Genomic DNA, 11979 nt, shown 5'->3' on the forward strand with positions numbered 1-11979 from the left:
CAGCGCTTTTGCGGGCGCTTACCGCATGGGTTGTGCACGACTACAAAGAGGTTTTATTTAGGTTCAGATTAAAATTATAAACTAAACACATACTTTGCGCTGCACAGCGGGGTGGTGTTCTCGGAGATGGGAGAACAGGTTTGACGGATGTCCACCTTTAGCTGTGACTTTACGGCCACATTGATTACAAATCGGATAACCATCCTCGGGTGCTCTCGGCGGGTATCTGAAATAGTCCCACACTGCTGATTTTAGTTTAGCCTTTTTTTAGGCGGACGGAGATTTGTTTAGTCTGATGCATGTTCTGCCGTTCTCACCGCTGTGTGCTGAGAAGCTGAAGCGGAGCAGAGTTGCGCATGCGCGGGTGAGTTTCTCCGCTGGCTTGCCTTTTACCGGTAATAAGCAAACACACACGGTATGATAACCGTGCATTTTAATACCATGGTATACCGTGAAACCGGTTACCGCTGCAACCCTACTGTGTCTTATACAGTATGACCAAACACAACCAACTCTTATTAAACCATGAATCTGTCTCCCTTCAAAGGCCATAAACAATGAAAGATGTAGAATTTACTACAGTGCTGGACCACTCGTTCTCACCAGTCCTCTACACTAGTTATCACAGATTTACCAAGAACATACAAACGTGTAAGCCTCTAAAATACAACTATTGTCAAAGAAACAGTTACAAAATTGTTGCAGCGAGGCACCGAAGGACAAAAAAAACGACATAGGAAAAAATCTGTCGGCTCTGTGGCACGACAGGGAGGTGGAGAGACAGCGAGATACTGAAGGAAAAAACGGCTCCCGAAAAGGATCCTAAAACGGCTCCCATTGTGGTTCCAATCGTTCACTTCAAAGAGCCGGCTCTTACAGCCGGATCGTTCGCGAACGACACGTCACTAACCTGTAGCGGTCACTGTTGCCTAGAAACCACCACTAACAACAGCAGCAGCAGAGGTTCATTACATTGTTTACTCTTCTGCGTCTCTTTATTTATATTATCAGCAAATATTATATCTTAACAGATATTTTATTGAGCAAGAATGGCTTTGGCGTTACAGCCCCACAACCAGGCTCCAAACGGAGCATATGTGTTCTCTAGTCGACCACGACCTGCTCCAACGCGCCTCAAATACAAGGACCCTGCGGTGATTCAGTAAGACAGGAACTATTAATTCACCTGACATAGTTTAACTATTTACAGCGAGCAGAGTAAAACCAGCCAACCGTGACTTTATTTACTAAAGTAAAATCTGACTGAAATATCTGTAACTGTTACTGCATTTTACTATTACAATCAGCTATGAAAGTTTTACTAGTTAAAATATCCCATAATTTACCTTGGTTAACTATATAGCCAACATTCACTTTTTTACTTTGTCTAATAGTGTATCTAAGGTAATAATAATAAAATGTAGCTAAAAAGTCAACTGACTTGCTAACTTAATAATATTTTACCATTCAGTAAATAAATATATGGATATAGATATAAATTTTCCTGTAAAAATATAGACATCTTTATTATTAGAAATATTTATTTATTTATACATAGTGGATATCTTATTGGACCCTTTAGTAAATTAATGGTAACATATTATTAGTGCAACTTACATTAAGGTCATGTATCTTTAAAATATGACTAGTCAGAGTGAGTTATGGATCAAATAATAATTATAGTAATTATAATAAAGATTTAATTGATAATCTTTTAAATAAGAATGTGTACTAGAAATGAATGTTTCCTTCAGTTTGATTTGAATGGTAAATTAGCTTTTTGAATTGTATCATTTATCAATAAGTGACATTAGTTTGTATAACTAATTGTATCTATATATTTATATATATATATATATATATATATATATATATATATATATATATATATATATAATTTATTTATTTTGTTTTTTTTATTGTATGCAGAAATGAAGGATCATATGTATATGGAAACATTATGTATGATCGGCGTGTTGTCAGAGGAAATACCTATGCACAACACACTCTGCCACTTGTAAGTGATATTATTATTGCTGATTGTGTGCGCCGACGCGAGTGGCTGCCTGTTCCAGTAGCTCCGTCTCTTTGTGTGTTTTTCTGAGTTTTTTTACGTTTATTTATCGTCTCTGTGCTACTACACACGTCTAGTGTGCATCTTATTTATATCCTAAGGATATTTTTTGTGTAAATATGCGGGGCAGCGAGGAATACCGTGTTTATTCCCGGGAAGAACTGCTAGCCCTCCGACCCGCGGGACGTGGGGGCATTGTCCACACAATACCGGATGATCTGAGAAGGAGGTACCGAGGTTGCAGGGCCGGCGCTATGCTAAAGGCTAAGCTAAAGGCTAAGAAGTCGGAGCAGCGCTGGAGGTACAAACCCTCAGTTCCGTCGGTGGTTATGGGGAATGTTAACTCACTGACCAACAAAACCGACGAGCTAGCCTGTCTGGTGAAGAATCAGAAGCTCTACAGGGAGTGTAGCGTGCTGTGTTTCACCGAGACCTGGCTCACCCCCGACACGCCGGATGCTAACGTGCAGCTACCCGGCTTTTCTTCAGTGAGGGCGGATCGGGACCCGGTGCTTTGCGGGAAGCGGAAAGGTGGAGGAATCGCGCTGTTTATTAACAACAGATGGTGCAACCCTGGACATGTGTACGTGAAGGAGGTGATCTGCTGTCGGGATATTGAACTGTTAGCGGTGAGTCTCCGACCTTATTACATGCCGCGGGAGCTCTCTCATGCGATCCTCGTCTGTGTTTACATCCAGCCGAGAGCGGACGTGCAGGCGGCGTGTGACGTCATCCACTCCACCGTCGCAGCGCTGCAGACACAGCACCCTGAAGGTGCTTGCACACTGAACGCGGTATGCCGCGCGGCATTCCGCTGTGCTGCCGCTCTGCTCTACGCTGGTCAGTTGCGGGTGCGTTGCGCTGCTGCTGACGCCAAGCGTCTCCTGCTGATAATAGGCGGAGTTTTCTAAAACCCATCACCTCTGTGAGCGGTGTTTTGTAGTTTTGAGTCTCTACAGCCTCTGTGCATCTGTATATGTTTCTCAGCCTCAGAACAAAGCTCTGATTCTTCTCTTCCTCCTGTTATCTCTATATGAGTGTAGGGAAGTGATGTACAGCTGAGGGGATTCACTAATCGCTATTATTAGTCTCTCGCGCACGTTTATTGTTGTTTGGACTACAGTTTCTCTCTAGTCGCGTGAGTTCACGTCATGCGTTTTCTGCCGAGGTACCGCTTGCCGCGAGGTCAAAGTTGAACCATGTTGAACTTTGCCCGCGGTAAGCGGTAGCGCGGTGGAGGCGTGGTTATGGGCGGGGAAACGCGCCGCTTTCCGCTCTGCTCCGCGGCAGCGACGCACCGCTCTACCGCTCTAGACACTATTGAATCCTATGGGGGTCAGCGTACCGCGCCGCACCTACCGCGTGCAGTGTGCAAGCACCTTGACGGTACGCGTCCACTGGCACTTAAGCCCCGACGCATCCCATTCATTTCAATGGAGAGAGCCGCCGCATGCCGCGGTGCATACTGGGTTGCGTTGCGTTGAGCGCAGCCCCGCCCTCCGGCAGGAAAGTTGAACAGATCTCAACTTTATTCAAATGAATCCGGCCGCCGCGCTGCGTCCAGCCAATCAAGGAACAGCAGGCTGCCACACCACACACAGACGAGCCTCACACACACAGAACAGGCGCCTTTTAAACACAGAAGAGAGGCTTAAAATGGCGGAATATGGATTTATACAACTATAGATCACAGTGAAGTTGACTAAAAAGGTAAAATATTAAACTTATGATTGACTACATCTGTTGCTTCATTTGAATTCAAAAACGTTACGGACACGCCCACACGCGGCGAGCCAAGAGATCCGGCACAGCGACCTGCGTTTAAGAAAAGTGCCAGTGGACACGTACCGTGACGCCTTCTATGTGATTACTGGTGACTTTAATCACGTAACGCTGGACTCTACACTGCCTGCCTTTTTCCAGTTTGTGGACTGTCCCACCAGGAAGAACAGAACCATAGACTTGCTGTATGCTAATGTGAAGGATGCATACAGGGCTATTCCACTACCACCGCTGGGGAAATCAGATCACAATCTGGTGTTCCTGCAGCCTCAGTACAAACCACTGGTACTGAGGCAGCCCACTACCACACGCTCATTCAGAGTCTGGTCTCCTGAAGCAGAAGAAGCCCTAAGGGACTGCTATGACACCACTGACTGGAGCGTGCTGCTGCACCCACATGGTGAGGACATTGAGGGGGTGACTCACTGTGTTACGGACTACTTGAATTTCTGTATGGATGTTGCTGTTCCCACAAAGACTGTACGCTGCTTTCCAAACAACAAACCCTGGATTACCAGCTCCGTCAAGGACCTCCTCAACCAAAAGAAGAGGGCGTTCAAAGACGGAAACTTGGTAGAGCTGAAGCGCGTACAGGGGGAACTCAAGGTACGTCTTAAAGAGGCCAAGGAGTCTTACAGGAAGAAGGTGGAAAGAAAGCTGCAAGACAACAACATGAAGGAAGTCTGGGGTGCAATGAAAACCATCACTGGGTGCAAGAACAACAACGGCAACCCAGTAGATGGTGGTGTGGACAGAGCAAACCAGTTCAACAACTTTTACAACAGGTTTGACTGTCCTGCTCCTGCTGCCCCCTCCTCCTACCCTCCTGCAGCATCACCAACATCTTCTCCATCTCTACCATCATCACCACCATCTCCATCACCCTCAACTCCAACTCCACCATCTTCATCACCACCACCATTACCCTCACCTCCATCTTCATCAACATCATCACCGTCATCATCATCATCACCACCACCCTCACCTCCATCATCATCTTCATCACCATCAGCACAATCACCCTCACCTCCACCATCTTCATCAGCACCATCATCACCCTCACCTCCACCATCTTCATCATCACCACCATCAACACTATCAACTGGCAGACAAATCATCTCCTCCAGTCCACCAACCTTTACTGCTGACCAGGTCAGGAGACAGCTGAGGAGACTTCACCCCAGGAAGGCAGCTGGCCCGGACAGAGTGTGCCCCAGAATGCTCAAGGCATGTGCTGTTCAACTGGGTGAGCCCCTCCAACATGTTTTTAACCTGAGTCTGCATATAGGGAGAGTTCCTGCCACGTGGAAGACAACCTGTCTCATTCCTGTTCCCAAGAAGGCACACCCGAAGGAGCTGAATGACTACAGGCCTGTTGCTTTGACATCTCACGTGATGAAGACCATGGAGCGACTGCTGCTGGACCAACTCAGACCTCAGGTCCACCATGCTGAGGACCCACTGCAGTTTGCGTACCGGGAAAAGGTGGGAGTGGAAGATGCCATCCTCTATCTCCTCCACAGAGCTCACTCTCATCTGGACAAGGGGGGAGGTGCTGTGAGGGTCATGTTCTTCGACTTCTCCAGTGCCTTCAACACCATCCAGCCCCTACTACTGAGAGAGAAGCTGATGGAGATGGAGGTGGATATGCACCTGGTCACCTGGATCACTGACTACCTTACTGGGAGACCACAACATGTCAGGATCAGGGACTGCTCCTCTGATACAGTGATCAGCAGCACAGGAGCACCACAGGGGACTGTTCTCTCTCCAGTCCTGTTCACACTGTACACATCAGACTTCAAATACCACTCGGAGTCATGCCACATGCAGAAGTTCTCTGACGACACTGCAATCGTGGGGTGTGTGCGTAATAGTGATGAGAGGGAGTACATAAGCCTGGTTGAGGAATTTGTGATGTGGTGCAAGATGAACCATCTGCAGCTGAACATCTCCAAAACCAAGGAGATGTGCATAGACTTCAGGAGGTCCAGGCCCTCTGCTCAGCAGCCGATCTCCATCGAGGGGGTCGACGTGGAGGTGGTCAAATCCTACAAATACCTTGGTGTGCACCTGGACGACAGGCTGGACTGGTCAGTGAACACTGACTCCCTCTACAGGAAGGCTCAGAGCAGACTGTACTTCCTCAGAAGGCTCAGAGCTTTCAACATCTGCCAGAAACTCCTCCTGATGTTCTACCAGTCTGTGGTAGCCAGCGTCCTCTTTTACACTGTTGTGTGTTGGGGAGGCAGCATCAGCAAGAGGGATGCTGGACGACTGGACAGGCTGGTGAGGAAAGCTGGTTCTGTGCTGGGATTAGAGCTGGAGTCCTTAACACCACTGGCAGAGAGGAGAGCCCTCAGCAAGCTGCTGAACATCATGGACAATGTTCACCACCCTCTGCACAGCACCATCACCAGGCAGAGGAGCTCATTCAGCGGCAGACTGCTGTCCCAGTCCTGCTCCACAGACAGACTCCGAAAGTCTTTTGTTCCTCAGGCCATAAGACTGTTCAACTCCTCTCAGCACAGCAAACTAAAGACTCTGTGAAACTTTTTCATTCCGGCCACTCTGGCCACACCATGGACACACCCCCAGCTTTGGACACACTCTCAGACTTGCTGATGCCTAGAACACTTTTTATAGTTCTACCATATTTTGCACTAGTAGCTCATTCACTAGTTAATTCATCTACTGTTTACGTATCTTTTGCACTGTTTACGTATCTTTTGCACTGCTTAATTTAAGTTATTATATAACTGTGTATTTGCACTTTCTGTTTGGCTGACATCAGTTATCCTCACTTTATGCACATCAACTGGTGTTCACTGTCTATTGTGTTCAACTGCACTACCTCCATTCTCCATTACACACACACACACGAAGACTGTACATTTACACTGTATATTCTATTTCTTATTTGATTGTATTTATATGTATCTTTATATTTTATATTTTATCTTTTTTAACTTTGTGTATTGTGTAACCTGCTGCTGGATGCCAAGAATTTCCCCCCGGGGATCAATAAAGTATCTATCTATCTATCTATCTATCTATCTATCTATCTATCTATCTATCTATCTATTTATCCGCTGTACAATATAGCTATATAAGGTGTCACTTTGTTTAAAATTAGTTATTTAAAAACCTGTGTGTAACAGAGGTCACAGCCTGACCCTGCTGAGCTTCAAAAACAGCAAGAGGCCAGAAGGAGAGCCCTGGCAAGAAAGAGGGCTAAAGAGCAGTTCTGCTTATTAACCCCAGAAGCACTTGAAGGGAGGAAACACACGGAAGTGAAGACTGGTGAGCTTTATGTGTTTTAGAAAGAGACGATTACTGTGCTGCTGCTGCTGCTGCTTCTTGTTAATATTGGCAGGTTAGGTTAGTCATCTACATTACACCCTTTCGGTGTATATTCATTTCCAACTCATGGAGTAGCTGAGCTGCAGTAGAAATTACAAGAACAGTACTTTCACTGTTGAAACATTGTACTTACCAGGCAAACTGGTTATAGAATGAAAGGGAATGGACCCAAACCCTTCATGTTTCAATGAGTTTAATGAGTCAAAAAGTATTTTAATAAATAATTGTAATCTATATTTGATTTGTGGCTTAGAGCTGTACTTGGAGGAGCTGAGTGATCATCCTGAAGATGCCAGTGTGGGATGTCAGACTGATGCATTTCTAGACAAACCAGCCACTCCTCTCTTTATCCCTGCCAAGTCTGGAAAAGATGTAGCCACACAAATAGAAGAAGGAGAGGTACAGACCAAACACATTTATTGTTTTTTAAAATGTATTTAACATTACCAGAGCCTTACTTACACTGTATGTTAAAATGTTTGTGGACACCCCTTCAGATTAAAGCATTCGGCTACAATAAGTTAAACCCATAGCTTCTTGTAGAGAAGTACAGCCGATAGAATTTCACAGATTTGAAATGTTTGTGACCAAAAACAAAATTTGATGTAACACCACTATCAACAAGTATTATAAATCTGCCCTTTATAAAATATATATATTGTTTTTTAATAATAGTTTTGCATAGCAGTCATGTTATTTGTGTAACACGTAAAACCCATTCAGGTATTGGGGGAGAGAATACTAAATAATCTATAACAGGGGTGTCCAAACTACGGCCCGCGGGCCATTTGCGGCAAAGTTTGAACGCTAGGTGTCAGAAACGGGCCAAAGAGTCTAAAAGCGGAGAGAGTGCGCATTTCTAGCGCAGAAAAACGGGGTAAAAGAGTCTAAAAGCGGAGAGAGTGTGCATTTCTAGCGCAGACAAATGGGGTACAAGAGTCTAAAAGCAGAGAGGGTGCGCAGTTCTAGCACAGAAAAACGGGCCAAAAGAGTCTAAAAGCGGACAGAGTGCGCATTTCTAGTTCAGAAAAACGGGCCAAAGAGTCTAAAAGCGGAGAGGGTGCACATTTCTAGTTCAGAAAAACAGGGTAAAAGAGTCTAAAAGCAGAGAGGGTGCGCAGTTCTAGCACAGAAAAACGGGCCAAAACAGTCTAAAAGCGGAGAGAGTGCGCATTTCTAGCGCAGAAAAACAGGGCCAAAGAGTCTAAAAGCGGAGAGGGTGCACATTTCTAGTTCAGAAAAACAGGGCCAAAGAGTCTAAAAGCGGAGAGGGTGCGCATTTCTAGCGCAGAAAAATGGGCCAAAGAGTCTAAAAGCGGAAAGAGTGCACATTTCTAGCGCAGAAAAGCGGGCCAAAGAGTCTAAAGGTTGCCGTAAGTAAGAAGTGTAATATTAAGAGACATCATAAAATGAAACATCAATTTGAAAAATCTTAGTTTACACAATACTGTCAAAGATAAAGATAGTCAAGTAAAATGGTGTGTAAATGAAATAATCCGGAAAAAAGTATTAAATATTTAATTATTTGTTTTATTACAGAGTGTGGCCCGTGACTTAAAATATATTTCTCCTTCTGGCCCCCAACAAAAAAAGTTTGGACACCCCTGATCTATAATGTACAATAGGCCTCTGAGACTACACAGCTTTATGTTTACTCTTCATTAGACTAAATCTTTCCATTCTTGTTACAGCTGTTTCACTTTGACACAGAGGTGCAGCCTGTGTTAGAGGTGCTGATAGGAAAGACCATGGAACAGGCTCTGCTGGAAGTTTTGGAAGAGGAAGAGCTGGCGTCTCTTAGGGCTCAACAGGAACAGGAGAGGCGCCACCGAGAGGAGAAGGTAACCTTACCTGCATTATGAGCTACTATGATTTAGTATCTTCCTAGTAAGCCAAGAACTACAGTTTTTGCTATTTAATTTTATTTATTCATTGCTTTATTATGTTTACAACAGTTAGTTCCGACCTCACAATCTGATTGGTTGAGAAGTGATCTAGCCCTGATGATGTTTTGTAGTTAAGTTGTGGTGGAACTACTTTTTGGCGGAAAGCTCAGTCCATATTAAAGCATATTCAAACTGAATTTCTTAAAGTTCTTTGATTTATTTTCTTTATTCATTTATCAAAAAAAAAATTAAAAATTTATCGAAACTTTTTGTGATGATTTTGTTGCCTGTGTGATGCCCCAGGAGGCCATAAATAGCCAATTAAAAAACATAAATTGGCACAATATGGCCATAATATCCCTTCAGCTCTTCAGACTTGTGTGTTGCTTTACTGATGTAGGTTCGCAGACTTAAGCAGCAGAGAGAAGGCTAGAGTATTTGCTCAGCAATACTGGCTGACCTGCTGCCCTCCGTCTACAACACTCTGAAAGACCAGGGCTATTTCTACGACCCAGTGCAGAGAGGTGATTCATATCCTTTTAAAATATGGCATTTGAAGATTACACAGTTAAACATCTAATAAATCAGTCTGTTTTTTATTATATATTTTTTGTATATATTCTTTCCATTGTATCTCAGATATAGAGACAGGATTCCTCCCCTGGCTGATGGTGTTACGTCTCCAGTCTCTCCTTTCACACTCTCGAACTCCATTTCCCATGAACCCACTGGTGATGACGTCACTGTCAGCCGCTCACCTTCACCCAATCGTGTCACGCTCCCCCGTTCAGAGTCACCTGTGTTCTAAGTTGTTCCGGTTCATAGTAATTCTATGTTTTGTATATATAGGGTTCTGTTAGCATAGGTTCTTTGCGAGGTATTGCCGACTCATGTTGCGTACTGAGCGTTTTTCCAAACCCTTTTCTGACTGCCCTTTTGTTATGACCCTTTTTTCTGTATTACGGATTTTGCCTTTTGTCTTTGCCCTTATCGGATTTGTTGTATTATCGGACTGTCTCTCTGGCTTCGATTCTTCGTTTCCTGTACTACGTCTTCTGTTTATACTGTGAGTTCTGTTCAATCTGTTATCTGGTTGTGTTATTCTGTTTACGGCTCTGTAAATAAACCAGTCTTTACCTTTTATTCGGCAAGCGTCACCCCTATCTGTCTGGTGTTTCAGATGGCAGAAGTGGACAGTGCTTTGGAGAAACGAGAGATTGTGCTTACAATGCTTAATAGTGAGTTTAGAATTATATATTCTAAGTTATAGTCTAAATATAGACAATTTGTATTTTTACACTGTAAAAGTTAAGAATTAGCATAGAGAATAAGCTTCCAAGTTGGTCCCCACACCTTACACTGTTTACCAATGTTCTGTTGTGCTTCTCTGTGTACACTGTGTTGCAATATTTAAAACTCATCAAAACATAATCAGTTCTCCAGCTTATGCTGGAATAAATCTACATGTTTCTTACCATAATATTTTAGAGAAGTGAATCTGCTTAACCTTATCTTTACGGCTCTATTACAGCTCTCATCTATGATGTGGCCAACAGCAGACAGGAGACTTGGAAAGATTAGATTTGGAATGTAGACCCTCTTCCCCTGTTGGTAAATTCACACTTTACTTAAAATTTTCATCAGGAGTTTGACCATTAGAGGGTTTATTAAAAAAACACTATTTTAACAAAACATACTGCATCTTAAAGATCAGAGCTTATAGTTTATAGTTTGCTTTTCATTTTAATCACATCTGCAGCTTAAACCCTGCCTGCTAAAACTGTTATTTGTTATTCTATTTATGGAAAAAATAAATATTCAAGAATGTAAGAATTACCCAAATCTTTTGTCTTTTATTTTTTTATTTTCATGTTACAGGTCACGTCTGAGATATGATTTGAGAGTAACCAGCACCTCAAAGCTGTAAATAAAACATTGTGTGATATCATTTGTGTCTTGTGTGTTCATAATTGTAAAGCTGTGCACAAATGATCTAACAGCAGGAAGTGGTGTAATTTCTTCATTATGCATGGGGTATGTATGCAGGGCTGTGCAAATATCTAGAAAGGAAAGTTTCCAGACTTGAGACTAAATGCATGTTGAATGTTGAAGACAAGTGCTGTCCACCCAATGACCTTTTTGATTGGTGTATTATTGCAAGATGGTCAAATTTGTACATCTGGGTTTAAGCAGTTCAGTTCTATAACTAAATGAAAACAGAGACAAAAATGTTTGGCAGGGACGAAATCCAATCAGAACTGATTTAGTTTTGTGAAAGGTAGGGACCAGTTAGAAATAGATCCAATCACTACTACATTAGCGGAGATGGGGAGTTATTTTTGATTTGTGGGTGAAGTTAGAGTGGGTTTTGTTTAATGTTTTGGTCTTGCTTAGCACTGGAGAGATGGCTTTTTATTTTTGTTTGTTTGTAAATAGTTGTAAAACCACTTTTACAGTTTGAAACTTTTTTAAACCTTGTGTGTGTGTGTTTTTTTTTTTTTTTTTTTCACATTTCATTCCCCCACTATACTTTTCTGTCCTATACCCCTGAACCAGTCAAAACACTATTAAAAGTTCGTTTTTTTCTTTAGAGAAATTATATATGAAATGTAACTTGTGACATGTAACTTCTGCACAGTTATAGGAGCCCATATCTGAGGAATATACCCGTTTATGGGTCAATGATGTATAAGGATTTTCAACATGCCAATTTTAAAAATACAAAAAATAAGAGTATCTGTTGCAATTGTTCGAAAATGTTAAATGTTGTGAACACATAAACCCATATTAAAATTTTAGATTGAGTGATTTTAGTGTATTTTTATTTAGAAGAATTGGCCTTACAAAATGTCATGTGGTGTGACTGTGATTTAT

General features: G+C 42.8%; 1 pseudogene; it reads left to right on the forward strand.

The window, feature by feature from the left end:
* Window positions 1-847: 847 nt before the first annotated feature.
* Window positions 848-11053, forward strand: LOC111193740 (radial spoke head protein 3 homolog; annotated as a pseudogene).
* Window positions 11054-11979: the final 926 nt, after the last annotated feature.

This window comes from Astyanax mexicanus, chromosome 5 (assembly GCF_023375975.1).
Source record: "Astyanax mexicanus isolate ESR-SI-001 chromosome 5, AstMex3_surface, whole genome shotgun sequence".
In the NCBI taxonomy this organism is placed as follows: Eukaryota; Metazoa; Chordata; class Actinopteri; order Characiformes; family Acestrorhamphidae; genus Astyanax; species Astyanax mexicanus.